Source organism: Equus caballus, chromosome 23 (assembly GCF_041296265.1).
Source record: "Equus caballus isolate H_3958 breed thoroughbred chromosome 23, TB-T2T, whole genome shotgun sequence".
Taxonomy (NCBI): Eukaryota; Metazoa; Chordata; class Mammalia; order Perissodactyla; family Equidae; genus Equus; species Equus caballus.
Window position 1 is genome coordinate 12,389,809 of NC_091706.1, and position 13,608 is coordinate 12,403,416.

The following is a 13,608-nucleotide window of genomic DNA, read 5'->3' on the forward strand; positions in this document are numbered from 1 at the left end:
ACTAAGAAGCTACTTGGCCCTGGCTTTGTAGCAGTTCTATTCATATATATATATATATGTCCAAAAGGAAAAGAGTTCAAACAAAAACTTATACACAAATATCTTGCCAGCACTCTTTACAATAGCCAGAAGATGGAAACAAGCCTGTTGTCCATTAACAGATGCATGGATAAACAAAATGGTATATTTGTAAAACAAAATACTATTTAACCATAAACAGGAATGCAGTACTGAGACATACTACAATACAGATAAACCCCAAAACGTGCTAAACTGAAAGAAGCCAAACATTAAAGGTGGACTTCACAGCAAAGTATCCTTCCAGGGTAGAAAGAGACATTACATGATAAAAGGCTGTATCTGCCAAGAATACAATAATCCTGTGTGCATAAAACAACAGAACATCAACATACATGAAACTGACACAGAGAACTGAAAGAAACTCACAAATCTATTATAGTTGTCAAATTCAACATCTCTCTCAGCAATTGATAGGACTGCTAAATAGGAAGTGAGCAAGGAGAGAACAGTGAACCGCGCCTCAGCCTACCGAATATAATGTGCATTTATGGAAGACTCCACCCAGCAACAGCAAAATACACATTTTGAGAATAAATGAAACATTCAGTAAGATAAACCTCACACTATGACATAAAACAAATTGAAAATTTTAAAAAATTGATATCTTGTAGAGTATGACCTGTGACTATAGTAAATAAAACTAAAAATGAGTAAAAAAGGATGGAAAAATCTTCAAACACATGGAAATTAAACATGACACTTCTGCATATCCCATGTGATAAATAGGAAGTTACAAAGAGAATGAAAAAGTAATTTGAACTGAATTAAAAGGAAAAACTCATCAAGATTTATGCCTTGGAGCTAAAGCAGTGCTAAGTGGAAAATTTATACCACCAAATGCTTATATTAGAAAAGAAGAAAGGTCTCAAATCAATAGTCGAACTCTCATTTCAGGAAACAAACAAAAAGAGTAGAATAACATAAATCCAAAGCAAGAAGAAGCAAAGAAATAATATAAGAGCAAGATTGAATGATATTGACAACAGAAAAACAATAGAGAAAATCCATGAAACCTAAAATTGATCTTTTGAAAAAATTGATAAAACTCTACCATGACTGAAAGAAAAAAGAAGATCCAAATTATCACTTCGGGGCTGGAAAAGATGGTATCAGTACACACAGATATTAAAAGGATAATCAAAGAACACCAACTCTGTAGGCATCAATTTGACAATTTAGGTGAAACTGACCAATACTAAGGTCAGTACCTTGAAGCCACAAATTACAAAACCTCAAGATAAAACAGATAATCTAAATTTTTCTAATAAGTAGATATTTATAGTAAATAAGTAGAATTTATAGTAAAAATGATTCCAGAAATGTTCAGGCCCAGTTGACTTCAATGGAGAATTCTTCCACATTTAAAGAACAATTAACACCAACGCTACAAAAACTCTTCCAAAAAGTAGGAGGGAATACTTTACAACTCATTTGATGAGGCCAGTATTATTTGTACCAAAATAGGACAAAGTTAGTAAGAAAAAAGAAAGAAAAAAACCCTAAATATTTATATCCCCCATGAATTTATATTCAAAAGTTCTCAAAAACCTACTAGCAAATCAAATCCAGCAATATATAAAAACAAGTAAACACAACAAAATGGAGTTTATTCCAGGATGTCAGGCTCATTCAACATTTGAACATAAATTGATGTAATCAACCATATTAAAGTAAAAAGGAAAATGGCATTATCACATCATTGCAGAAAAAGCATTTGACAAAATTCAACACCACTTTATGATTTAAAAAAACTCCCAGCGGTACCTCACATCAGCATCATGGCAGAGTGAGCTTGCCTGGGACTCTCTCTCCTCCAACATACAACAAAAAGGAGCAACCATATTCCAATGGATAATACCCTAACAGCACAAAAATCCTTAGAGAGTCACAGCAGCCACACGACAGAGGGTGGAGAGGCTGGAGCCCTCTTGGAGGAGCTGGAACGGAGTAAGAGAGAACTTCGCTCTCTCCCCTAAAGACTGTGGTTGCTGCCACAGGAGGCTCCATGAGGGAAGGAGTGGGGGAGGGGTTGCGCCACTGTGGAATCACCCAGGACTCCCATGCACCCTGGCAGCCTAAAGGGAAGCCCTCTAACGAGGTGAAAGCTTTCATGTGGGGTGACCTCCTCAAGCCAAGATCCCAGGAGACCAGATAGGAGAGCTGATCAGGAAACCCGGGTCTGCATGCAGGAGAAAGTGCCCCTCCCCCAATCCATGCTGCACCATCTCGGCTGAAGGCTGAGGGCTCAGAATACGCCACTTGCCCCCTGCCCAGTGGAGACAGGCTGTAACTGCAACCGAATAATATCACAATGGGAAAGTCCTGTCCTTCCAACATCAGGCACCACATCAAATCTCCAGACCAGAGGGAAAATGACAAGCACCCAGAACTCAGTCCTGAGGACACAGAAATAAGTAAACTAAATGACAATGAATTCGAAATAGCTATCATCAAAAAACTCAATGAGGTAAAAGAGAATATAGAGAAACAAGTTCAGGAGCTACTTCACAAAAGAGATTGAAACTATAGAGAAGAATCAATCAGAAATGTGAAAATGGCTATAATCACTAAGACTAAAAATAACAAATGTTGGGGAGGGTGTGGAGAAAAGGGAACCCTCATACACTGCTGGTGGGAATGCAAACTGGTGCAGCCACTATGGAAAACAGTATGGAGATTCCTCAAAAAACTAAAAATAGAAATACCATATGACCCAGCTATCCCACTACTGGGTATCTACCTAAACAACCTGCAATCAACAGTCCAGAGTAACATATGCATCCCTATGTTGATAGCAGCACTATTCACAATAGCCAAGACATGGAAGCAACCCAAGTGCCCATCGACCAATGATTGGATAAAGATGTGGTGTGTGTATATATATATATATATATATATATATATATATATATACAGAAAAAAGGACAAATTCTTCCCATTTGCAATAACATGGCAGGACCTAGAGGGAATTATGCTAAGGGAAATAAGCCAGTCTGAGAAAAACAAACACCAGATGACTTCACTCATATGTGGAATATAAACAAGTACTGGGACATAGAAAATAGTTCAGTGGTTACCAGGGGAAGGGGGTGGGGGGTGGCACAGGGGGTGAAGGGGAGCATTTATGTGGTGACAGTCAAGAAATAATGTACAACTGAAATCTCACATTGATGTAAACTATTATGAATTCAATAAAAAATAAATAATTTTTTAAAAAACTCCCAGCAAACTAGGAATAGAGGATAATGTCACGAACTCTATAAAAATCATCTATTGAAAACATACAGCTGTCATTGTGCTTAATAACAAAAGACTATCTTCTTAAAATTATGACCAAGGAAAAGATGTCCACTTTCATCATTCTTATTTAACACAATACTGGAAGTCTAGCCAGCACAATAGGACAAGAAAAAAGAAATAAAAGGCATATAGATGAGAAAGGAAAAAATCTATACCTATTTACATATGACATAATTGTCTATGTATATACAAAATCCCAAGGAATCTACCAAAAAAATTTCTAGAATTAATAAATGAATTTCAGGTTGCAGGTTACAAGATCAACTCAAAAAAATCAATTAGATACCTATATGCTATATATATATATACACACGTGTATATCTAAACCTCAAACTTTATGTGCGATTTAATTCAAAATGTATCATAGCTTTCACTATAAATGAAAAACTATAAAACTTAAGAAGAAAATGTTATTTCTGGAAATATTCTTCCAGAACTAGTTACACAAAAAGTTCTTAGTCATGACTACATAATCATGATCAATAAAAGGAAAAAAATTGATAAATTGAATATCAAAATAAAACATTTACTCTGTGAAAAACAATGGCAAGAGGATGAAAATACAAGCTACAGAGAAAATATCTGCAAACCATATATCCAACAGCGGACTTGGGTCACAACTATACAAAGACTTCTTTAAAAAGTAACAAAGCAAACAATCCAGTTAGAAAATGGACAAAAGGCATGAACAGAAACTTTACCAATGAGAATATGCCAATGTGTACTGTATAATTTTTAATTTTCTGTCTATTGCAATGTTTTGAGGAGCCAGCCCTAGTGGTCTAGTAGTTAAGATTTGGCACTCTCACTCCAGCAGCCTGGGTTCATTTCCCAGTGAGGGAATCACACCACCCATCTGTAGGTTGTCGTACTGTGGTGGCTGCATGTTGCTATGATGATAAAGCTGTACCACCAGTATTTCAAATGCCAGCAGGGTCACCCATGGTGGACAGGTTTCAGTGGAGCTTCCAGACTGAGACAGACTAGGAAGAAGGACCTGGCCACTCACTTTCAAAAGAAAAATGGCCATGAAAACCCTATGAATAGCAGTGGAGCATCATTTGATAGAATGCTGGAAGGTGAGAGGATGGTGCAGAAAGCCCAGGCAGGGTGCCACTCTGCTGTACAAAGGGCTGCGGGTAGTCAGAATTGACTCAACAGCACTAACAATGATGTTTTGACCTTTTAAAAAGCTGTTTCTGGCTAGGGAGAAACTGCTCATCACTGGGCTAGCCAATTCTTAGAGATAGCAAATAACTCAGCCAGGAGCAGGCCTTTAGTATGCAAACTGTCCAGAGCTATACCTCCTCTATCTGGCCAGTACACCCCAGGAGGCAGTATTCCTCAACCTTAATGATCCCAGGCCCAGGTACCTGGCAACTTGAAACCACCCCTATAGTTTAAAGACCAATGGAAATATTCAAATTAGGCAACGCTAAACTTTTTACTCTGCCAAGCTTTGCCTTTCTCATGGAAATCCCACTAAAGTCTCTGCCCTTGGCTTTCTCCTTGCTCCTGTATTCTGCCACCTTACCAAACCTGGTATTCCTCCCATGGCACTGCCAATATCCCTGATGAACATGGATGGCAAAAGTCCTCAACAAAATATTAACAAACCAAATTCAAAATACGTTAAAAGGATCATATTCTGTGATCAAGTGGGATTTATTCCAGGGATGCAGGCATGATTCAATATCTGTAAATCAATGTGATACACCGCATTAACAAAATGAAGAGTTAAAATTACATGGTCATCTCAACAGATGCAGAGAAAGCAGTTGACAAAATTCAGCATCCATTTATGACTAAAAACTCTGAACAAAGCAAGTATAGAGGGAATATACCTGAACATAATAAAGGCCACATATGACAAGCCCACAGCTAACATCAGTACCCAACAGTAAACACTGAAAGTTTTTCCTCTAATATGAGGAACAAGACAAGGATGCTCACTCTCACGTCTTTTTTTCAGCATAGTATTGGAAGTCTTAGCCAGAGCGATTAGGCAAGAAAAAGAAATAAAAGGCATTTAAATTGGAAAAGAAGAAGTAAAACTGTCACTATTTGCAGATGACATATTATATATACAAAACCCTAAACACTCCACCAAAAAACTATAAAACTCTTTTAAAAACAAAATTCAACTGAGTAAATTTTAAAGATCTTATTGGCTTTATTCAGTGACTCATGAATTGGGCAGCATCCCATCCAGCAGATAGAAAGGAGCTCTGGTAAGCTATTCAAAATCAAAGACTTGTATAGGCGGAAGGGAGCAAGATAAGGAAGTTATATTAGCAAAAAGCAGATTGATTGTGACAAGGTCACTTTCCTTTATCAGACAGGCCGTCTGTCAGGCAGATTACCTCACTAGTGCTCACCAGGTAATTCCAGATTGACTGGTTTGAAATTCCATTCCTGGGAGAGGCTGAAACTGTAATTACATTACATATTAAGTCTCAGTTCAGTGGTGTGGGGCTTAGCATAAGTGACTCCATTTGGGGTCTGTTGTCCCTTTTTAACAGAACTAATAAACAAATTCAGTAAAGTTGCAGAATACAAAATCAATACACAAAAATCTGTTGTGTTTCTATACACTAACAACAAACTATCAGAGAAATTAAGAAAGCAATCCCATTTAGGATTCATCAAAAAAAAAAATACTTAGAAATAAAGTTAACCAAGCAGGTGAAAGAGCTGTACACCAAAAACTAGAAGACATTGATGAAAGAAACTGAAGAAGACACAATAAATGGAAAGATATTCCAAACTCATGGATTGGAAGAATTGATATTGTTAAAATGTCCATACTACCCAAAGCAATCTACAGATTCAATGCAATCCCTACCAGAATTGCAGTGGCATTTTTTCACAGAAATTGAATAAAGAATCTTAAATTTGTATAGAACCACAAAAGACCCCAAGTAGCCAATAGAATCTTGAGAAAGAAGAGCAAAGCTGGAGGCATCGCACTCCCTGATTTCAAATTATATCACAAAGCTGTAGTAATCAAAACAGTATGGTATTGGCATAAAAACAGACATAGAGATCAATGGAACAGAATAGAGAGCCCAGAAACACACCCATGCATTTATGGTCAATTATTTACAATAAAGGAGCCAAGGACATACAATGGGATAAAACGTAGTCTGTTCAATAAATGGTGTTGGGAAAACTGGACAGTTATATGCAAAAGAATGAAACTAGACCACTACATTATACCAAACAAAAATTAATTCAAAGTGGATTAAAGACTTGACTCTAAGACCTGAAACCATAACACTCCTATAAGAAAACATAGGCAATAAGCTTCTTGACATAGGTCTTGGCAATGATTTTTTGAATCTAGCACCAAAAGCAAAAGCAACAAAATCAAAAATAAACAAGTGGAACTACATCAAACTAAAAAGCTGCTGCACAGCAAAGGAAACCATCAACAAAATGAAAAGACAACCTACCAAATGAGAGAAATGTTTGGGAATCATGTATCAAATAAGGGGCTAATATTCAAAATATAGAAAAATCAGGGCTGGCCCCGTGGCTGAGTGGTTAAGTTCATGCGCTCTGCTGCAGGTGGCCCAGTGTTTCGTTGGTTCGAATCCTGGGCGCGGACATAGCACTGCTCATCAAACCACGCTGAGGCGGCGTCCCACATGCCACAACTAGAAGGACCCACAACGAAGAATATGCAACTATGTACCGGGGGGCTTTGGGGAGAAAAAGGAAAAAATAAAATCTTTATTAAAAAATATATAGAAAAATGTTATACAACTTAATAGCAAAAAAAAAATCTGATTAAAAAGGAGGCAGAAGATCTGAATAGACATTTTTCCAAGAAGACATACAAATGGCCGACAGATGAAAAGATGATCAACATCACTGATCATCAGGGAAATGCAAATCAAAACCACGATGAAATACTACCTCACACCTGTTGGAATGGCTATCATCAAAAAGACAAAGATTAAAAATGCTAGTGAGGACGTGGAGAAAAAGGAACCCTTATGCACTGCTGGAAATGTAAATTGGTGTAGCCACTATGGAAAATAATACGGAGGGTCTTCAAAATATTAAAAATAGAATTACCACATGACCCAGCAATTCCACTTCTGGGTATTTATCTGAAGAAAATGAAAACACCAACTTGAAAAGATGTACATCCCCCACCACGTTCACTGCAGCATTATTTACAACAGCCAAGACATGGAAACAACATAAGTGTCCATTGATGAATGAATGGATGAAGAAATTGTGCTGTAAATATATATATATAATGAAGAATGTTCAGCCATAAAGAAAAATGAAATCTTTCCATTTGTGACAACGTGACCTTGAGGGCATTATGCTAAGTGAAATAAGTCAGAGAAAGACAAATACCACATGATCACTCTTATATGTGGAATCTGAAAAACAAAGACAAAACAAGCTTATAGATACAGAGAACATACTGGTGGCTGCCAGAGTCAGGGGGTGGAGGGGGTTGAAGAAATGGGTGAAGGAAGTTAAAAGGTAAAAATTTTTAAATCAATAATATATTTCAGTTTCTGTAGTTAATTAGATTGTATATCTGAAAGTTGTCAAGAGAGTAGATCTTAAAAGTTCTCATCACAGTAAAAAAATTCTAAGTTTGTGTGTTGATGGATGTTAACCAGACTTGTGGTGATTTCATATTGAATCATTATGTTGTACACCGAAACTAAAGTAATGTCAATTATATCTTAAAACAATTTAAAAATAGATGAAAAAAACTGTATCATGTAATAACTGTTGAAATGTAAAGTCTGTAGTCTATTAGAATTGTGCCAACGTCATTCTCCTGGTTTTCATATTGTATCACAATTATGTAAGATGTTGCCATTCAGGGAAGCTGGGTAAAGGGTACAAGAACCTCTTGGTACTAATTTTGCAACTGCCCAGGGATCTACAATTATTTCAAAATCAAAGGCTTTTTTTAAAAAAAAGAAAGAAAGAAAGAAAAGGTAACTGGTCCTATCAGTGGGAACAAACTTACTGTTCATAAATGGATTTTGCAAAGAATTATCCCAATAATTCATCCATAAAAATCCTAAGGCCCTGCATGTGTGTTTTTAATGGGAGAGGGGCAACGGGCGGGGAGCGCAGAAATGTTGGGGAGGAACCAACTGGGCAATTTTCTCTTCTCTTTAGTTTATATGATACACATGTTACAGGCTCTTAACATCAGCCCCCATATCAGTTCCCCCACATTGAAACCAGTGTATATGGGGTTAAAACTAAAACCCACCACCCCCTTTCCTGCTTCTCTAGCTCCACTCATACGTAAATACCTGTTTCTTTAAACTTTGACTCGAGCTTTACAACTAAATGGGAGTTACAAATTGTTAAAAGCCCAGGTGGCCTGATGTTGGAGGCACACTAAAGTTTAGCTAATCATGTGTCCTTGAGTTTGCCAGGAAAGCCGCTGTCTCAAGAGTATCAAGGAGCGGAGGCTTCCCAGACCTCAACTCCTCGACTCCCGGCGCTCGAAGCGCCTCAAACAGGAAGACGAGACAAGAGACAACGGCAAAGGACGCCCACCTGCCATCCTCCTATCTCCCCTGCCACCTCCCCCCCCCCCCCCAACCCCCGGCCCCAGCCCCGCCTTGCTGAAAGCAGCCTCTCAAGGCCAAACGCAGGCTGGTGGAAAAACACTGACCTGCACAAGCTACATGAGTCCCCTCCCTTACCCAAAACCCCAAATAAAAATCCCTACCCATTCTTCATCCGGGAGCTAGCAATTTTTGAGGCATGAGCCCTTGCTTTGCTCCCTGTGCCTGGCATAGTAAAAACCTTTCCTCTCCACTCAAGACTCTGTTCTCGTTATTTGGATTGGCATCGGGTTCAGAAACCGAACTTTCGGTTACACACAGACTGTGCGTGTCCAAGCAGCAAGCTGCACAATCTCTCAGGCAAGCGACAGGAGGAAATCCCGTCCCTTTCCACCCCTGGGGTCTGCGCCTCACTGCAGCCGCCGCCCCGCCAGTGCCTCGGCCTGAGGGACGACGGGCCCCGTCATTTCAGGAAAGCGCCCCGCGCCGCGCCCTGGGGCCTCGCGGGCCGCCCTCGCCCACCTCCCATGGGAGGGACGCTGCCGGGCGGCGCCGCCCGAGCATCGGCGGCCACCAGCCTCCCGCAGCTAGGCCGCCCGACGGTGCCGAGCGCGCGGCGCCGCCCCCACTCCGCCCCCTCCGCCCCCTCCGCCCCGGCGCGCTCACCGCCCCTGACCCCGCCGCCGCCACCGCCCCCTCCGACCCCGCCCCGCCCCCTTCTCCGCCCCGCCCCCCTCCTTCGCCGCGGCGGCCTCCCGGGGCCGCCCAGGGCCCCGCCCCCGCTGCGCAGGTGGCCGCTGAGCCCCACGCCGCGCCGGCCGGGGCGGACCTTGCGCCAGGGCGCTGCCCGCAGGGCTCCGGGGCCTGGAGGGATGACAGGGCCAGCCCCGGGGTGTGCAAGGGAGGCACGCGCGCCTCTCCCGACTGCGGGAGACAGGAGAGGACTGGTCGCTGGAGTCCGTGACCCTCTGTCTTCTCCCAGGGCCACAGAGGTGGTGGATGCTGTCAACCCTGGGTTTCTTCCTTGGTCCCAGATGCTACCTGTGTGACAACAGATGAAAACCCACATGGCGGAGCTCTGGGGGGCACTTAGGTAAGATGAATTTCCTGGGTGCGACTATCAGAAGAATCCAGCCACATTTCCTGAGCCAAAGCCATGATCCTGACCAGCCGTTTGCTGCTCGGCAGGTGCTGCCCTAAACCCCAAGAGCGCTGCGCGCACGTCCTGGGACTATCCGCTGCCGCTTTCCCGTTGGAGGCTTTAAAATCCTGTGATCAATAGAGCACTTGAGGGCCTCATGGGATTTACGGAATGTGTTTACAAGAATACTGAGGTCTAAACCTCTCTTAATTGTGTGCACTTAACCTCTGGCTGGGAACGGCCAGCTCTATTTCAGCAAAAATCTGGGAGTGAACAATGGAATCTCCATATTTTCCCATCATTACATGTTCTGGAACAATTTCTCTGACCAGGACTTCTCCACCCCAGAGCTATTGCTATATTGATGTGGAGGGCTGTCCCCTGCAGCGTCCGACGTTTAGCAGCATCCTAGGCCTCTCCACACTAGATACCAGGCAACTCCGTCTCTCTCGACTTGCTACAACCAAACATGTTTCCACACATTACCTTGGCAAGCAAACTGGTGCATATTTCCGGTGCAAAGGCTGCAGGCAATGAACTCTCAACTCTGATTTTCACCCTCACTTTTGAATTATAGTATCGTATGACAAAGAATTCTGGATGGACCGGTTCCCCCCGCCTCAGCACTTCCAGATGTCATTTCCTTCTGTTCTGGCCTCCACTGCTTCTGATCCTGGTCATTTACATCGTGTTTTTCGAATCTGTTCAGATGTCTTCTTCTTTCAACAGTGTTCGTAGGTGTGGTTTCCTTAGGTCTTGCTTGGGTTTGCTGAACTTCTCTTGGGATATATTCAGCCATCATTTCTTCAAATTCTTTGCCTGACACAGCAAATATTTTGCACTCTCCGTTCTCCCTCAATTACATGTTGGACCAACTGATATTTTCCAATAGATTACTAAATTCTTAATTTTATAGAAACTATTTTTATCTCTAATTTTCAATATGGATAACTGCTGTTGGAAAGCTCACAAACCCTTTCATCTATAATCTCTAATGTTATTAACCTCACCCAGTGATTTAAATTTCAGATATTCTATTTTTCAATTCTATAATTCCTTTTTGATTCATTTTTATCTTCTCTGCTGAGATTTCCCATATCTGTTCACTCATTTTTTTCTCCCCAAATTTAAACATAATAAAACTAGTAGTTTCAAAACCATGTCATTTCAACATCTGGGTCATTTCAGGAGCTTTTCTGTTGGCACTTTTTCCCCCTGATTTTGAGTCACGTTATTCTGCTTAACATGTCAGGTAATTACTGATTCATGCTGGACATTTTAGATGATATGTTGTAGAGATTCTAGATATAATAACTTCCTAAGGCTGCTGTAACAAATTACCAAAAACTTAACGGCTTAAAACAGAACTTTTTTCTAAAAACGAAGGTGTCAGCAGGGCCACACGCTCTCTAAAGACTCTATGAGAGTGCCCTTCCTTTCCTCTCCCAGCTTCTGGGGGACCCATGTTTCTTGCTTGTAGACACAGCACTCCAATTTCTGCATCCTGGTCTGTTTCTTAGTAGGATACTCTCATTGAATTTAGGGTGCAACCTAATCCAGTATTATCTCATCTCAATCCTTACCTTAATTACACCCGCGAAGATCCTATTTCCACTAAGGTCACTCTCTGAGGTTCCAGGTAGATGTGAACTTTAAGGAGACACTATTCAACCCACTACACTGGATTGTGCTGACTTCCATTATAGAATATTGAGTTTTGTTCAGGCAAGCAATTGAATTACCAGTCGACCCTTCTGGATCTGTCAGGCTTTGTTTATTCTTTTGTAGCACCATGTCTATTACGGTCTTGAACCTAATTCTACAGCATGGTCCTTTTACTAGGGAGCATTTCATAAAGATTTTCTGTAAGGAGTCAGATAATACATCTTCTAGGCTTTGTGAAGAAAGAGGCAAAATGATGGCTACTATATACACACAAGAGAAAAAGAATTTAAACCAAATTGTTATTCATGAAATTCTAAGTTTAAATATAACGAGTACAAGTTTATGTAATATGGATCTGAGAATGGAATTCCATGATTTAATTGGGGTTCAAAGTTACTGTATCCTATCATCAAAATCAATTGCAGAGGGCAATCGAGTGGCGGAGTGGTTGGGTGTGTGTTCTCCACTTCAGCAGCCTGGGGTTCATGGATTTGGATCCCAGGCACAGACCTACATACCATTCATCAAGACATACTGTGGCGGCATCCCACATACAAAATAGAGGAGTGGCACAGATATGAGTTCAGGGACAACCTTCCTCAACCAAAAAGAGGAGGATTGGCAACAGATGTTAGCTCAGGGCCAATATTCCTCACCAAAAAAAAAAGGAGATATCCACCAGTTAATGTTGATCTGTAATGATATTTTATGTATTTCATCTTTAAAAATGTCTTTCCCTGCAGATACTGCCAAACACTGAGTGTTGGCATATGACTAATTAAGCATATTTAGTGCTAGGAAGGCATTTACAGAATTCTGTTTGATTCTTCTCTAGATATTTGCCTCTCAACATGTCATTACATTGTAGAATAATCACTTCCAATTAAATTCCAAAATTTAACTAATTCTGAAGGAAATTTCCTTTACACTTGCATCAAAGTCCCAAAAAAATGCCACAGTTTGAGGTTGTAAAGCGTGGGAATGAAGATACTCCTTGTTTTCCATTTCCAACCACACAGGAGTGCACAGTGCCGCCTGACGTTCCTCGTGATTCAAACATTAGCTGCTGTTGATACGACTTCAGCACAGTGTAAGTTTCACATGTAAGTACGGTTTTGTCTAAGAACTTTAAGTTGAATCCTGAAAGATTGTCAAACGTGTAGCAAAAGCTAATTTCCAAAGGCATTCACAGTTCAGTAACAGTGCAGAGGCAGCTGTTCACATTCAGAACAAATTCAATGTTGACTATGAACTTGTAAAAATAAAATCACAATATTTACTGCTGCTAAGTCACTCACCTGCTCTGTGGTGGGTCAAGTCAGGCTACCACAGTAGTTTGGTATTAACAAGAGAAAAAGAATTTAAACAAAATTGTTATTCATGAAATTTCTAAGTTTAAATATAATAAACTAAAAAAGCTCATGGATCTCATGACAGTTAAGTCCATGAGAGCAAGTGAAGTTGTACTGTTCACACTATTCCTTAACACGAAATGAAAATATTTTCAGCAATGTTCCCTTTGACAAATAATACAATAAACAAGGTTTCTAAATGTCCAACTAAGCCTTTTTCTGCTCTACACACATTTTTACCATCAGTTGTAACACACATTAGCAGATTCCACTTCACGTTACAGTGAATAAGTGTTTTCACAACTTCTTTTAAAATATTCTCAAATGTATTTGTTCCAGACTGTTCATAAAGGTTAAATTCTTTACTCACTTCAAATGCAGCAGTGACACCTCGAAAAAACAGAGCAGTACTGGTTACAACTGTTGGCTCAGCAACAGCCAAGGAAAAACACTTAAATCATCTGCCTTTTTCTCTTAATTGACTATTAATGTTGCTCCAACTGTC